The sequence below is a fragment of the Mytilus californianus genome, unplaced genomic scaffold (genome assembly GCF_021869535.1).
Source record: "Mytilus californianus isolate M0D057914Y unplaced genomic scaffold, xbMytCali1.0.p SCAF_1, whole genome shotgun sequence".
NCBI classification, from domain to species: domain Eukaryota; kingdom Metazoa; phylum Mollusca; class Bivalvia; order Mytilida; family Mytilidae; genus Mytilus; species Mytilus californianus.
The window spans coordinates 35,279,253-35,295,516 of NW_026262581.1; the positions used below are offsets into that span (position 1 = coordinate 35,279,253).

Sequence of the window (16,264 nt, forward strand, 5' to 3'; positions counted from 1 at the left end):
AAAAACACACCATAGAAAACCAAAGACTGAGCAACACGAACCCCACCAAAAACTGGGGCAAATATTTTTTTTTTCAACAGAAGAAGTGGTTAATCATATATTATAAATATCAGAATAAATAATCTTAATAATCTTTATGCAAAATTACACCCATAAGGGTAAAGCAATACAAACAATCAATTATACATTTTAAATACAATGCAATACAATGTAATACAATACAATATAATAGAACATATTTTAAGAGTTCAATTATAAATTTATGTAAAAAACACAATCATAAGCTTGTTCTAAAGACTGCTTAATAAAGACTCCAATATGACAAACAAGTTCAGGGATGGGGTTTAGAATGTGTTTTAGTATATTAAATGCATCAAGATGTTAAAATAATGGTACATAGTCTTTTAGATAAGCAAAAAAATTAGAACGCAATGATATGTTAATGTCACAATACAAAAAGAAATGAAATTCGTCATCTAGGACTCCACATTTTTTACATAATCTTTCTGCTCTTGGAATGTTTCTGTACCTTCCCAATTCAATGCCTAGGGAATGATCACTGAGTCTAAATTTTGAGAGAAACTGCCTATGTATAAAATTATTGCAATTTAAATATTCCTCAGACTAACAATTAGTTTTTAATTTCCCATAGAGACAAAGTCTGGATGAGGAATCCAATTTTGAAAGTTTATTTAAAGTAGTTTTTTCATATTCCTCTAAAACACACTTTTTAATATTACATTTTAACACGTTTTTTTTTATTGTTTAAAGGGTACATTAATATTAGAGTAATTTTCTGGGTTTATTTTCATATCTTTAAAAATTTTATCTGCAAATGAGTACCAAGAATAAATTCCTGCGGAATTTAAATTTATGTTTGTTTGTAGAGATTCTTTAACCAGGGGATTAATATCATTACAGTTTATTCTATAAAAATACATGAGTGTTTGGGTTTTTGTATAAGAGTCCAAAGAAAATCAACTTATTCTGATCTAGCACCTATGTTAGTGGCTGTCTTTTTCAGTCCTAATACTGCTTTACAAAATTTAGAATGAACCTTCTCAAAAGGATATTTTTCTGCTAATGCAAGAGTATCACAAAAAGTATTGTTTCCAGCAGCTCTATTAGATGCCCTAAAAGCTGACTGAAAATTGTCCATAAACCAAATTTCAGAGTTGTATGTCAAAATAGGTCTTATAAGAGTATCAAATAATTTACATGACAAATATTTATGAATAAAAGGACACACGGGCAGCACAATCTGAGACAGCAACCCATCTACATAAATAACTAAAATTCATCTAGAAGGCAACAAAATGCGTTTCTTACATCGCCTGGTATCGATACAATATGTCAAGCTCAAAACTGTCCCGAGTCTAAACAGTTGATGAATAAATTAAACAAAAACAATTAAGATCATCCTTCAAAATTATTTGATAGAATTCACGATATTGCTTTTTGATTTTGAAATGGTTCTAAGAGGAAGAGCCTTGTATTATTAACAGTACTACAGTATTTCGCAATTTCGTAAGTCAGAGATTTTGAATTGCCGATATATATTATCTATTATATATATAGCATGGTGATTTATTATTGAATTGGCGTATTGGTAAGTACCTATGATCAGTTTGGCTGGACAGTGCGACGCAGAGATCTGGTCGGGATCCCATGCTACGTACATGTAGTTTTGACACTAATAAAAGTCATTAAAATATACCATTAACATTTGTACAGTCAGTTATATAAGAAATAATGATCCTAACACACAGTAAATAACACGTGTACTAATATTAAATTTTAATCAGGTTGGAAGTGTTGCCTTTTCCAGTTCCTTTCTCGTCGTTTTTTTTTTTTTTGACTTTTCAATCTTAATGCCCTTGTTGATAGAGCGTTGTGCTTTCAATTTTGTAACGTTAAATTTAGCCTCTCACCTGTGATTATTACTATAGACGTTTAACCGTAATCATTTTGATTTGGTTGATCGTGATTAGGTTGGTGTCATGACGTCTCGAAAAGTAATCTGGTTTCTTCTTACTGATTTGTCTCATCGTCGATATGATGAAGGCAAAACGATGGTTGTCAGCGAACAGGGATGATCTAAACATTTAGGATCCTATAATTATTAACATCGTTGTCCATTGGTTTTTTTTTTTATGAATGGTTTTCTCTTGCTTCTTGTAATTTCTTGTTCTGTTCAGTTTTTACTTTCAGTTGTATTTTACACAAAAAAATGTAGCTTCAAGTCAAAACATTGAAACCGAATTATATTTAACCTAATGTATTTATAATTTTGCCCCCCCCCCCCCCCTTGGTATTTTTCGCCGCCTCTTTTAAACAAAAACCATAAGCATAAAATGATTTTTAAATTAGTTCTCTTCATCTGTATCCAAACATGATCATGTTAGATTTATTTTGATATCTTTTTTGTAAGTAATTGACATTGGCCTTTCCCTAATTTGATCTAATTTGGATGAAAGAAATGTAAGTCATCTAATTCGTCTCTTGAAACACTGATGCATTAGTTTCACTGTACGTATTTGCCAAAAGTTGCTAAATAAAAATAAACTCACTTTTCCAATTTTTTTTTTAGAAGTGAGGTATAGGGGTGTGTATAAAAAGTCTACCTTTAATATAGAACATAAAAGTAGATGCAGGTAATATATCACTGAGACAGCAAGCAAACAACAAAATAACGAAAAGACATCTAAAAGACAACATTTAGGTATATACACAATATGTCAAGCCCGAAATAACTTTTTTACCAATCTTATTAAAATTTAGATTTATCGTGATTCGCTTACTTTTATGAGCATTACGAAATCAGACATCTGCATTGTATATAGATTGGTATTCCCTATAGAAAAATTTGTGGTCCCCATTATGCTTTTACAATAAAGGGGAGGATATTATATGAAGACAATTGCACTTATTGTTGCTTGTTTGAACGTCAATATTTAGAACCAGTTGGCAAATTAAAAGATATATATGTTAAGTCATAGTCACTATATATATGGTGTTACTTGAAAGATTTGATATTTCAGATTATTCAAAAGCATTTTGACAAATTTATTCATGTCATAAATATGTACGAAATATAATAATCAGTCTTTCTTTCTCTCCAGATTGTGTTCAACTTGGTAATTTATTACAAAGCTATTTTTTTTAATGTATTCTTAATTTAGTAAACATTTTGCATCCAAACGAAGACGACGGTCAGTGCCCGACAATAATATATGACGTAATATTTGACGTCACTTAGATGAATTTCGTTGACGTCACGAAACGCCAAAAATTTAGTACAAAACTTGTCAATATTCTTAATTTTTTAAACATTATACCCAAAAATGTTGAAAAGCAACCATTGAATATGTTGCTATTATTTAATAAAAATCCTATATTTTGCAAGCTTGAGAAGAAATTTCTTCATAGATTATAATAAGTAAACTTTGATAAAGAAAATGAAAGCTAAATTTATAGAGAAAAGTAACAGTTTCAAAACATTGACGGTCTGTCTGATGTATTGTTCGGATAAATTTGCATGAAAATACGTAGAAAAAGTTTGTGGAGTACAAGGTTTATAAATGAGTAGTTATTTATAAGTTCTTTCGGTTATTTACCGAGTTCTTCTCGATTATATTTCATAACTATATGAAATGGACATATATATATATATGAGGGTCGTAATGGGGGTACCTTCATGACGAATAACGGTAAAAATTCTTGCCAAATGACGTTAACGGTAATTTTTGGTTCATGCGATAAAATGTACACTTTCTTTTAGACGATAAAAAAATCATATATGTCCTCTTGGGACTCGGCCGGTGGTGGACATATATGTCTGCTTGGGACTCAGAGGGTTAATCTCTTTCTTTCCAAACATCGGAAATCTGGCATTATATTTATTGTCTCTTTTCTATTGATTCTGATCATTCTTTGCACACAAATACGTAAAATGAGAATATATTCATCAGTTTTATTTCTTATTTAAAGGTAAAGATATTCACTAACCTCTTCGGGACTTATTATTCCGTTTTTTTTTGTTGTCATAGCTATTTTGGGGGTTTTCTCATTACCAAACCAAAGACTTTGCCATTGATTTGTATTGGAGGTTCTAAATTTGTATCCGCAACTCCATTTTAACTCCGAAAAAAATGTAAAGAGCTTTCTCAAATTGTTATTGATATATAATGCCATTGTGCACCTTTTATTTTGCTTTGTGGTCTGATTTATTTTGTGTTCCCCTTAACAAGGGACGAGGGTATCATATTATAAGCCAAAAACTTGTAGACGAGAGATCCATGTTAGTTTTGCTCTCACAACTTTAGTTTTTGAGATATAAGCCAAACACTCAATCTGCATTTCCCCCATGTTCAATTTTTAGAAACGGTGACCATCAAATCCCTGGATACAATTTATAAACTAACCTGATGTTCAGTGGTTGTCGTTTGTTGATGTGGTTCATAAGTGTTTCTCGTTTCTCGTTTTTTATATAGATTAGACCGTTTGTTTTCCTGTTTGAATGGTTTTACACTAGTCATATTTGGGGGCCCTTTATAGCTTGGTGTTCGGTGTGAGCCAAGGCTCTGTGTTGAATGCCGTACTTTGACCTATAATAGTTTACTTTTACAAATTGTGACTTGGATGGAGAGTTGTCTCATGGGCACTTATACCACATCTTCTTATATCTATAGATACTCTAAGGAACATCCAGTTGAAGTTGGATGTATTTGGCGCAGTAATTTCATAGGAGAAGATTTTTTAAATAATTTACGACGACGGACGTCAAGTGATGACATAGGCTCATATGGGCTAAAAAAATACTTCAGACCGTATGTGAAATGTTATAGCTGCAAAAAAACAAGTACTATCTTTTCGATCTAGTCTATTTTAGATATATCCAATTTCAGAATAATTTGATTAGTACGGACTGATATTGAAGCCTGGGGAAAGGTTAATTAGTTATAATTTGTGTTAGACTAGTTTTCAGTTACTGTCGGTACTTTATCTTTTTGATCGTTGTTTTTTTATGCCTTGTGTCCCCGCAATGTGATGAGTTAAGCCATTTTCAATTTATCTTAATAATTTATTCTTATGTTTTAATGTTTTGTCACTTTCCCATGTCAGGGGGTTGTTAAGTACTTAAAACATATCTAACAACCCGACCTTAACTATGTGCACAATCTATGTAAGGAGCCTATAATAATTCATTGTTTATTGTTGGTTTCTGTCAATCATATATATTTGATATTCGTGTATTGCTTTCTACATAAAATAAGTCCATTGATTTTCTCGTATGAATGTATTCATTTTGTCAAGTCGGGGCATTTTTATAACTTACTATCATCGCAATATAGTATGTGCTCGTTGGAAATGGTCGTACGTTGACCCATACAAACACACAAAAGTCCATGATTGGAAAATAAAGGATTTCTCTTTTTATTTCTATCAATATATATAGTTGCTTACATGTATGTATATATGTCATTTGGTCTAAGGTGGATAGTCTTCGCATATGCAACCATACTACACCATTCTTCTTGTTTTATATATTAACAGTTTATGGTTGAAAACTGCAGTAGCTTGCATACAATTTTTCAAGACTAGTAAAACTAGTGAAACATTGTAAAGATATATACATAAGTTCGTGTTCAAAATGACTGCGTTTGCTTTGTTTGATAGGGAAAATACCATTTATATATATATGATAGCATTTTTTATCATAACTTTAATTTTGTGTTTAATTTATTACTTTTTTACAAGATGTTTCGCCAACCGTACATAGTCGATATTCTGTCGGACCATTTTTGTTTGCCTTTTTATTATTTTTCACTGAACTAGTACACATTTTTGTTCAGGGGCCAGCTGAAGCCCGCCTCCGGGTGCGGGTTTTTCTCGCTGTGTTGAAGGCCCATTGGTGACCTTGGGCTGTTTTCTGGTCTTTGGTCCGGTTGTTGTCTCATTGACACATTCCCCGTTTCCATTCTTAATTTTAATTAAAATTATGGATTCTTTATTTCTCTCGTTTCATTCCAGACCAGTCTTATCATATTACATTTATATTGTATTTCCCCCTTTTTTTGTATAACATGTATTCCTATAGGTTATCGTCAATATCAAATGTTTTTTTTCTGTGTTTATATTTATATAGAGAGATGACGTTACTAATGTTGTTATTACTTGTGTCCAATCCCTTTTGCTACTTTTGCAGATAAGATATGTTTAAACTAAATAAATTAAACTATGGCTTTCTTTAAAGTATTATATTGGTTTTTCTCATTGTTTAATGCACTATTAATAAGAGGTATATTCGGTTATTGTCCCATTGGCTATCGTACCACATTATTTTCATATCAATAATAACATTTGCAAAAGCTATTGTTTTTATTATTTATAATTATTGTTAGCATTTTAAGGGATGTTTGTTCAGTCATCTGCTGTTGCATATCCGAAATTTGATTGTTTAATAAACAATTTTATATATATTTTTCGTCTGTTGTGTAGGTAAGGAACAAAAGTATCCATGTACATCACAGGCACATGTTTCTATCATTAAGAAGGTCGACTATCAATATTTCTGACAATTTATTTTCTTCTTCATAAATATACCTGTGCGTATTGCTGTGTGTTTGTTTATTCTACATCAGCTAGAGGTATAGGGGAGGGTAGAGATCTCACAAAACATGTTTAACCCCGCCGCATGTTTGCGCCTGTCCCAAGTCAGGAGCCTCTGGCCTTTGTTAGTCTTGTATGTGTTTTTAATTTTAGTTCATTTATATGTTTTGGAGTTTAGTATAACGTCCATTTTCACTGAACTAGTACACATTTTTATTTAGGGGCCAGCTGAAGCCCGCCTCCGGGTGCGGGATTTTTTCGCTGTGTTGAAGACCCATTGATGGCCTTCGGCTGTTTTCTGCTCTTTGGTCGGGTTGTTGTCTCTTTGATATATTCCCCATTTCCATTCTCAATTTTACTTTATACCCTTTCCATATCTTTTTAACGGAGTGCTGCTACTATTTTTACTAACAGCTACAGATTTCGATAGTTTCAAATGCCCTCGTGGATAAAAACATGAAAAAAACTTTATAAAAATTTCAACCGGAGTTATTATAATTGGACAAGCAAACATTTCTTGTCAAAACACGGCCGTGACAGAGGACACCTTTAAGTAGCGTCAACAGTAAACATTTGGTACATAATTTAATTAGATCATTGTTTTGTTCATATATCATAAAAATGATTTGGGTCCAGATATTTCTGATTGTTACTTTAAAATAACTTGTTATACATATACATTGCAAGTACATAGCACGCTAAGTGTCTTTTTTTTTGTAGAGTTACAGAAGTCAGTATATTTAGGACTTTAGATCATAAATGACACGTGTGAAAACTACAAACATTTCAGTATGGTCTTCATTTAGGCGATATCTATGTATTGTTTGGTAGAATAATGAAAAGTTCATTCAAATAGCATACATTTAACTTATACCATCTTCATGTTTACATCACATATGCCTTGCGCATTTAAGGCATGAAAGTTTATCCTACAAACAAAAGTCTTTTAATCCTCTAGATATCAAGGTGCAGTCAACACAATCAATAACATTCAGCATTACGTACATACTGTAAAAATCTTCTATAATTACTCTCAATGCTGTTTGGTTATTGGAAAAATTTATTTTGGTCAGGAGAGTGATGCAAATTGACTCTTTTACGGAGGATATTGAACGACTGACCGATGACTAGCTTAATTATCCCATGAATATCTCCTATCTAGAACACGAAGCCCCCTTGGCATAATACATAAGGTTGTAAATCAATACTTGGCAGAAAGGAGGTTATGCGAAATTGCTCAAAGTTGCCATTTCAAGGTGTGGTAAAAGTTTATCTGCAAACATATATGCTCTGTCTATCAAGACGGTAGCGATATATAATATCTGTGTATTTAAATTGTCCATGATATAATTCTTTATTTGAAAACCCTTTCTTGTCTAAAGGCTCGGCGTCGGTTGTGCCTCGAAATATGCACTTTGATGTAACGATCGCTTTGCGACAGGTTTAACTATACGAAAATAGCGTTCACGATTCACACGCAATGTACGACCATCGCAAAGTACGATTGTTTTATGAAACGGAATTTTAGCGTTACGTTTGGTTAACGATCATACGTATTCTAACGATTGTTTTATAAAACGGCAGCATGTCCATCGTTTGGAAATCATTTTAGCCAGTCATTTCACGATATGAAATACAAATATATTTTATAACAACTGATGTCATCTTCGAATCCCATTGGGAGCCATTTTGGCTGAATATAATGACCTGCGATGCAAAAATGGTTGCGGATTAACGTTGTATATTGCTTTTTGTGGCCGTATTTTCGGGTTGTCTCTACCATTCTACAGTATGCCAGGAGTCCCCCTATCATATCAATGAGATGTAAAGTAACTGTTAAAGAGGCAGCAACCCAACTATACAATCAGACCATAAAAAATGTTTTTACGATGTAAATTTATTTTCACATATTAAACAGAAAAATAACCTGTTTGCTTGTTAGCAACATTTGATATTGTCAACAGGACAAGAGGTCGCATAAAGTTCACGTAAATAATTTATAATTATTGGCAGACAATGATATCTGACTATTATACATTTTATAGGAAAATTGGATCTTGAATAACTTAAATGGTCAGTAATGATATGATAACAGTGTGGGAATCTGGCCACAGGGCATGTGATTTTTAATGGACATTCAAAATTATGCCACTTAAATTTTAATGGTTTTATAATTAATGTAAGAATGTATTAATTTATTCATTTTAGTTGTCGTCGTACTAGAACTGTGCTGTTGTACTGATTTTCAGTTACTTCATTTTTTTTTACGTTCAAGTACATGTTTATCATCAAACCGATTACGATGAGGAAGACTGGGAACATATGTGTTGTTTTGGCTTGCATGTTAGCATACATTCACTGTAGTTGCCAATTGATAAAACCAAAAGGTAAAACCGGTTTATTTAGTTGTCATCGTTTTATCATTTTCGTATGGAAAAAAAATGATCCTTTTTTAATCTGTCTGCGCATTTATTTTTAATCAGACTGAACATCTTTTTCGAAAAAAAAAAACAGCTTTAGAAGTGATAGCTCTGCAGAATGGATTCAAACTTGAAATAAATATGTTAGGACATTTTATGTCCGTGCCAGAAGCTCACTTATTTTCAAAGTTCGATAAAAGTATTGTACAAAATGTACTAAAGTAGTCAAAAATAATATAATTTAATCTCCCTGCTGTTTTCACGGAGAGAATAAGATGGTAAACAAAAATGTTTCTACAAGGAATAGAATTCCCTAATTATACATCAATAAATATAATAAATATAAAATAAGAAGATGTGGTATGATTGCCGATCATAGAGTTCGTTGTAAACCATAGAGTAAATGTTTTAACATTTTAATCGGTTCTTTTGTAGACGAAATGCGCGTCTGGCTCAAATACAAAATTTCAATCCTGGTATCTATGATGAGTTTATTGACAAGTACTTTAGATGGATATCGTTGTTCAGAGAGAAATCGGAACTGGATTTCTGGAAACAGATATTTTCGGAATAATTTTTATTACTTTAAAAAGAGTTTGCATGTTTATATTGTATAATCAGATGTTTGGGCCATGTTAAATACATGAAACTCAAGACACGAATGTTAATTGGTTAAAAGTGGAAAATTCATGTTACTCTTGATGAACGAAAGTTTCGTTTGTTAGATAATAATTTATATTATTTGATTGCGTTTGTCTTGTTTGTCTTTGCGTTTTTGTTGTTATATCATGATATGTGTAATTAATGGACGCTACAATTGTATATTTCAGATTGCATTTTCAATGGGGAAATAGTCAAAGATGGCTCTTCGTTCCCAGGTGCAGATCAGTGTGAAACCTGCAGCTGTAGTGAGGGAGAGATTTCCTGTTGCGGGTAAGGGGTGATAGTGACTATTGATATGATAAAATCACCTGACTGGTTGTGACTTTATTTAATTAACCACCATTTTTTTGTTTTCTGTCACTCCTTGCATTCAAGAGTTTCATGACTTTTTTCAAAATACATTTGAAAAACCGTATTAATTTACAAAAATAATTATAATCCTGTTTATTGTTTTTTTTTTATAAACATATTAAAGTTCTTTGAATGACTTCAATTTTTGCCATATCAGGTGAATTTGATGAAGTAGTAAAATCTTACTATTCATATTTTTTTTTAACCAAATCAAAGTATCAAATATCATGTGGTCTTTGTATATTAAAAAGATTTTTGCAGATTTGTTTCCTTGGTTAAAAGTGTTAAATGCTATTATTCTCCTTATGATATATGAAAATGTCTTTAAATTATTCTGTTTAACTTCATAGGCTAGACATTTTTTTTTTAATTATCAACCCGTATAATTCTCAACATTTTTTGTAGATTCACTTCTGGTTAGATATTTTTAAACTCTTGACATTTCCAATACATTTTTCATACAGTTAAACATTCAATTATATATTTCACATGGAAAGATCACACATGACCTTCCAGCCAAACACATTAATTTCTTCAAAAAAAAGTACATGGATGAACCAATCTTTACTTTTCAAAAAATTGAAATATTTCATACAATTTTTATTGAAAAGACATTCAAGAAAGTGTTATTTCAAATCTCAAGCCAAGCAATTATCATGCTAGATCCTGCTGAATAGATTAAGAATGCAAACTCATTGTAAGCAAGCCAGACCCCTTTCATTCATAAGTAAGTAATATGCGTGACTGCACAGCATATGGAATAGACCAATATGCCGTACATCATCGGTAACAGAATGTGCTGCTCGCGGTCACTTATTTGCAAAATGACATTTTTAATATTGTACCAGCTCTATGTGAATACAAAACTTTATAATTCTGTCAACTATTGAGAGGAACAAAAAGAGATTTGTTGTTACTTTGTTAAATACAACTGTTATTTTAGGTTTGGGCAATCGATTAGATATCTTGGAGATGGTTGTAAAACTATTCAAGTGGAACCATGTTGGGAGGAAGCTGTACTAGAATCAGATGAAAGTAAACCTTGTCCTTCATTTTCTGCTGTACCAATGGGTCGAAAATAATCTTGACAACAACTTGATTATTCGTAATGAATTAAAATGTTCTAATAAATGTATGGGTTTTTTTATTTTTTGTTGTCCATAATCTTCAAAAATATATGCAATTTGCAATTTTGAGAGTTTCCAGTCGCAATTATCCGAAAAAACATAATGCATTGAAGTTTTCTACAACATTGTAAGGGTTGTGATATTTTTTTACAGTCAATATTCTATAAATAAATATGCAATTTAGATTTTTGAGGGATTCCAAAGAGTTTTACATAGATTTAGAAGTATGAAGATTAAGCTGATTCTAGTTAAAAGTATAGTGCATGAAAATGCATGCAATCAGTTAGTTAATAAATGTACTTTGTCAAACGCTTATAATACAACTATATATTTTTTTTATATAGATTAGACCGTTGGATTTCCTGTTGGAATGGTTTTACAATTATAGTCATTTTTGGGGCCTTTTATAGCTTGCTGTTCGGTGTGAGCCAAGGCTCCGTGTTGAAGGCCGTACTTTGACCTATAATGGTTTACTTTTACAAATTGTGACTTGGGTGGAGAGTTGTCTCATTGGCACTCATACCACATCTTCTTATATCTATATATACTTTATTCTGATAAACTGCTGTAGAATAATACAAAGGTACATATGTTGAGGAAATATACACAATAATACAAAGGTACATATGTTGAGGAAATATACACAATAATACAAAGGTACATATGTTGAGGAAATATACACAATAATACAAAGGCACATATGTTCAGGAAATAAACAATACAATAAAAATACATAAATATGTTTACATGTTAAAAAAGTGTATATTAAATGGAAGACCTTAAAATATTAGGGAGGAGGGAGTAGGTTAATTGAGAGAATCCACTTCATCGTTTATAACTCTAATAAACTTACACAAATTTCTAAGCATAGATTGTTTAGATGTATTCATAAGTTCCCTGAAATTAAGAATATTACAATGTTTTGTGAATTTGTTATCTAAGTATTCTTTTCTTTCTGTTGTAAAAAAAGTTGCATTTGAGGAGATAATGGTATTCATCACCTATATCGCCATCTTCACATAAAGGGCAGGTCCGATTTTCTCTTGGGGTATTAGACCACCTCCCACATTCTTTTGGCAGTTTATGATTTACCATTCTAAATTTACAGAATGTAAACACATCTTTGTTGCTTAGTGCATTGAAATACTTTTCAGATTTTAACGATTCTTTAAATAGCCTGTAATTCAGAGTTTTTGCAGAGGTTTCTATACTTGAGACCCAAGTTTGAGTGAATTGGTCTTTTAAAGTAGTTTTAACAATTCCCGTAAGCCAATTTACATCATAAAAGGTTTGATATGTCCATATAAAGGAAAGTCCACATTCGTTTAGTGTGTTTTCTATGCTTTGTAGCCAAGTTGATCGGTAATTTGTTTCGAGTGCCATTTGAGTCATTAATTTATAAACAATTGAGTACAATTTTGTCTCTTTCCCGTTTAACAATTTTGTCCAATATAAAATCATTCTTATTTTAATATCAATATGCAATGGATATCTGCCTAACTCGCCATAAATCATAGAGCTAAGCGTTGAAGACTTAACGTGGAGTATAAGTTTACAAAATTCCAGATGAATTTTTTCAAGCATATCATTGTTACCAAATCCCCATACTTCACAACCATACAGTAGAATCGGTTTTACAAGTTTGTCAAAAAGGTCCATTTGACATTTGACAGAAAGGTTGTGGTATCGCCCTTTTTTCAATAAGGAATACATGGCTTTTGTAGCCTTTTCAGCAAGATGTAATTTACAAGTCTTAAAATTTCCAGTTCTTGAAAAATATACACCTAGATAATTAAAATGCTTTACGATTTCTATATTTAATTTATTGTAAAGAAACTTTAAATTTCGTAGAAGCCAATCTTGTGAAAAGACCATAGCTTTGGTTTTTGTCCACACTGACTCTTAATTTCTGTTTTATACAATAATTTCTAAACGTTAATGAGCCTTGTAGATCAGTTGCTGACTCAGCCATAATGACAGTGTCATCTGCATACAGAATAACCAATAACTTCACCAATATATCTAATCTGTTCTCAATGTCACTACTTAATGTTTTAAGGCCAGGGACATTTTCAGCGCTCAGAAAATCTTCCAGGTCATTTAAAAATAAAGAAAATAAAAAGGGAGAAAGGTTTTCACCTTGTCGCGCTCCTATAGCGCATGGAAATAATTCTGATTTATTTCCGTTATATTCAAGGCAAGATTTTATATTTTGATACATGTTGTAGATACATTTAAATATTTTCCCATTTATGTTATTAAGAAGTATTTTATGCAAAAGAGCTTCTCTTTTCACAGTATCAAAGGCCTTCTCAAAATCAACAAAAGCACAATAAAATTTCTTTTTCTTGTACTTTAAGATTTCGAAAAATTAATATAGAGCAAACATACAATCAACGGTAGAATAACATTCACGAAATCCACATTGATTTTCTTTTATTAGAAGAAAGTGCTCTGAAAATTTATTGAGTCTGTTATTTAATATAAAAGTGAAAAGTTTTCCAAAGCAACTAACAATAGTGATTGGTCTATAGTTTTTAGGATTATATTTATCGCCTTTATTTTTATAGAATGGTTTGATGGTCCCCATCAACCATGACTCTAGAATTTTCCCCGTTTCAAATATCAAATTGAAATTTTTTCAAAAATATCAACGAATTTATCAATAGAGGCCTTTATATATTCATTTATAATATTATCATCTGCACACGCCTTGTTTTTTTTTCAAATTATGGACACATTTGATGATCTCTTCTCTACTTATTGGCATATTAAGTTCTTCATTTATGTTATCGAATATATTTTCGGTCACTGGGAACGTAGGGTCGTTAGGGGTATCGTCTTTGTTTGAGTTTAATTCTTTAAAGAAAGAAAACAGTTCATCAAGAACAAATATCTGGTTGTTTGGAAATTTCTTGCTCATTAAGAATTTTCCAAAACTCTTTTGGAGTGCCACTTCTCATTTGATCCATCTTTTTCCTAGAGTCATTTCTGTATCTCTTTTGTGCTTTATTCAGAACTTTTTTATAGTGCCTTTCTCCCGTTTTTGCAAGATTAGGTACATTTTCGGACTCTCTTTTACATCGTTTGAATTTTCGGTAAACATTCCTAGCCGTTGTACATTCTTTGTTGAACCAAGGTTTATTTTGCAAATTGTCGAGAGGCTTTACATTTTTAATTTTCGATTTCATGTTTTTGGTACCAAATGTTATTGTTGCGGAATCAGTTAAGACTACTGCTATTTTATTTGTAAACATGTCAATAACATTTTGGTCATTCTTATTGTTATTGTCTTACTCTAATGAAATACTATTAATTTGTTCAATATTGATATTATCTTGAAAAACCTCAAACTTCTCATTTTCCCATTTTTGTATTTTTCGTTTGTTCATAGTATCTGTTTTTTTTTTATCTAAATTATGGTTTGATTTGTTTTGTGCTACTTCACACTTAACCGTTATTTCGAAGGGACAATGAACATCCGAAAATAAATTCGAAAATTATAAGATTTCAGGATCACCGAAGTGATGTAAAAAGTGTGCATTACTTAAGCAATAATCAACGACACTTGCATTTCGGCATGTCAGATTACCCTCACTGTCTTTTTTTGTCATACCATTCATTATAAATAAATTATTGCCTTTGCATAGTTCTAGCAGTTGAGTTCCAAATCTATTTTTCTTTTTATCCATACTTTTTCTTTCCCTTGGAAATTTAAATCGATCAAATTCACAGACTTCATTTATATCTGAACCTTCATTTAAGTTTTTTGTTTCATTTTCGTCTATGAAAATGTAATCTCTATCGACTGCAGTTCTGGAGTTAAAATCACCAACAAGGACTATCTTTCTAGACTTTTTTGTGAAAGAAATATATTCATTCTCAATTTCACCAATAGCACTTTATGATGTATACTCGGGTGGTATATATACTATACCTAATATCACATCTTCATCCTTATTTTTGAAATTTGGCACCATAGTACATATTTGCAAGGAGTATCAATTACTTCTATATACTCATGTAAATTATCTTTGTAGCACAGCATCATTAGTTGTGAAAAACAGCTTTAGTAAAAAAAATCAAATTAAGATTTACAACGCTTATTGATTTGTTTTGTAGTGATCACAAATGATCGCTTTCAATTATATAGTACCTATATGGAGTTATTTCCTTTCAGAACGACAGGTCATTTTTTTTGAAGAAACAACCTGGACGATATCAAGTTTCAATGAAATGCGCTTCAAGGCATAAAATAATGACCTGCGTCAGGACATTATTTACCATGGTTAAAATGCAAACTACAGAGTACATTGAATTCGTGTGGCGTGGCAAATTTTGGTTTAACTGTACAATTTTCTATCTTGAACATTTATTAAAAGTTTAGGCAGAAACGATCCTTTCCTCCGTTTATTAGGCTTAAATAAATACCATTTACTCTATTAAATTGACAAAATATTCCGATTTTAGAGAGGGGAACAGCCACATTCTTTAAAAGAAGGGGATCGAATATTTGATCCTGATTCTCAATTTTTGAAGAAACAAAAATTGTATCGCCAGGCATAAGAGAGAAAACAATTATTCTGAAAAGTTCGTTAAAAATTGTTGAAAAACTAATCTGCTTTTCCGTGATAAAAATGTCGTGAAACAAGAAAAAAATTATAAATTACTTACAAAATGACTTGTATTTTCATCATCTTACAATTCATTTGCTTCTTACTTCATGCAATTACTGTAACATTTCTTTTGTAACTGAACAGTCTTTTCTAACGTCTATATCTAGATTAATAAGTGAGTTTTTTTTCACATAAAAAAAATGAGCTATAGGGCGTGCTTATACCTAAACGCTTAAGATGAGAGTATCCCATTTCAATGTGATCGATGAATTAGGATACAATTCCTAAAAATATTGGCAGGAAATTATTTTTTTGATGGTATACAAGTCAGATAATGCATATTTTAAGGTTTTTCTTGTCGTATAACACACCTTGTGGTGTCAGAATTGCCATATACTATAATGCCTCGTTCACACGTACATTTAATTCGAATTGAATTCGAATCGAATGCGAATCGAATTCGCTAATCACGTTC

The 16,264-nt window shown here is 31.4% G+C and overlaps 2 long non-coding RNA genes across 4 annotated transcripts in view; both read left to right on the forward strand.

Annotated features, from left to right (window-relative positions):
* Positions 1–16,264, forward strand: part of LOC127719900 (uncharacterized) — a 152,617-nt gene that overhangs the window by 42,859 nt on the left and 93,494 nt on the right. The window contains exon 1 of one of the 3 annotated variants that reach the window (XR_007990535.1): positions 2,293–2,311. The exons of 1 other annotated variant lie outside the window; for it this stretch is intronic. This is a non-coding gene — a long non-coding RNA (uncharacterized LOC127719900). Of the gene's footprint in view, positions 1–2,292; positions 2,312–14,763; positions 14,783–16,264 lie in introns of those variants that run through there. One more of the 3 variants, XR_007990538.1, reaches the window with a different exon arrangement.
* On the forward strand, positions 8,838–11,177 carry LOC127719917 (uncharacterized). The gene is made up of 3 exons (XR_007990540.1): positions 8,838–8,999; positions 9,863–9,965; positions 10,990–11,177. It is a non-coding gene; the product is annotated as an uncharacterized LOC127719917 (long non-coding RNA).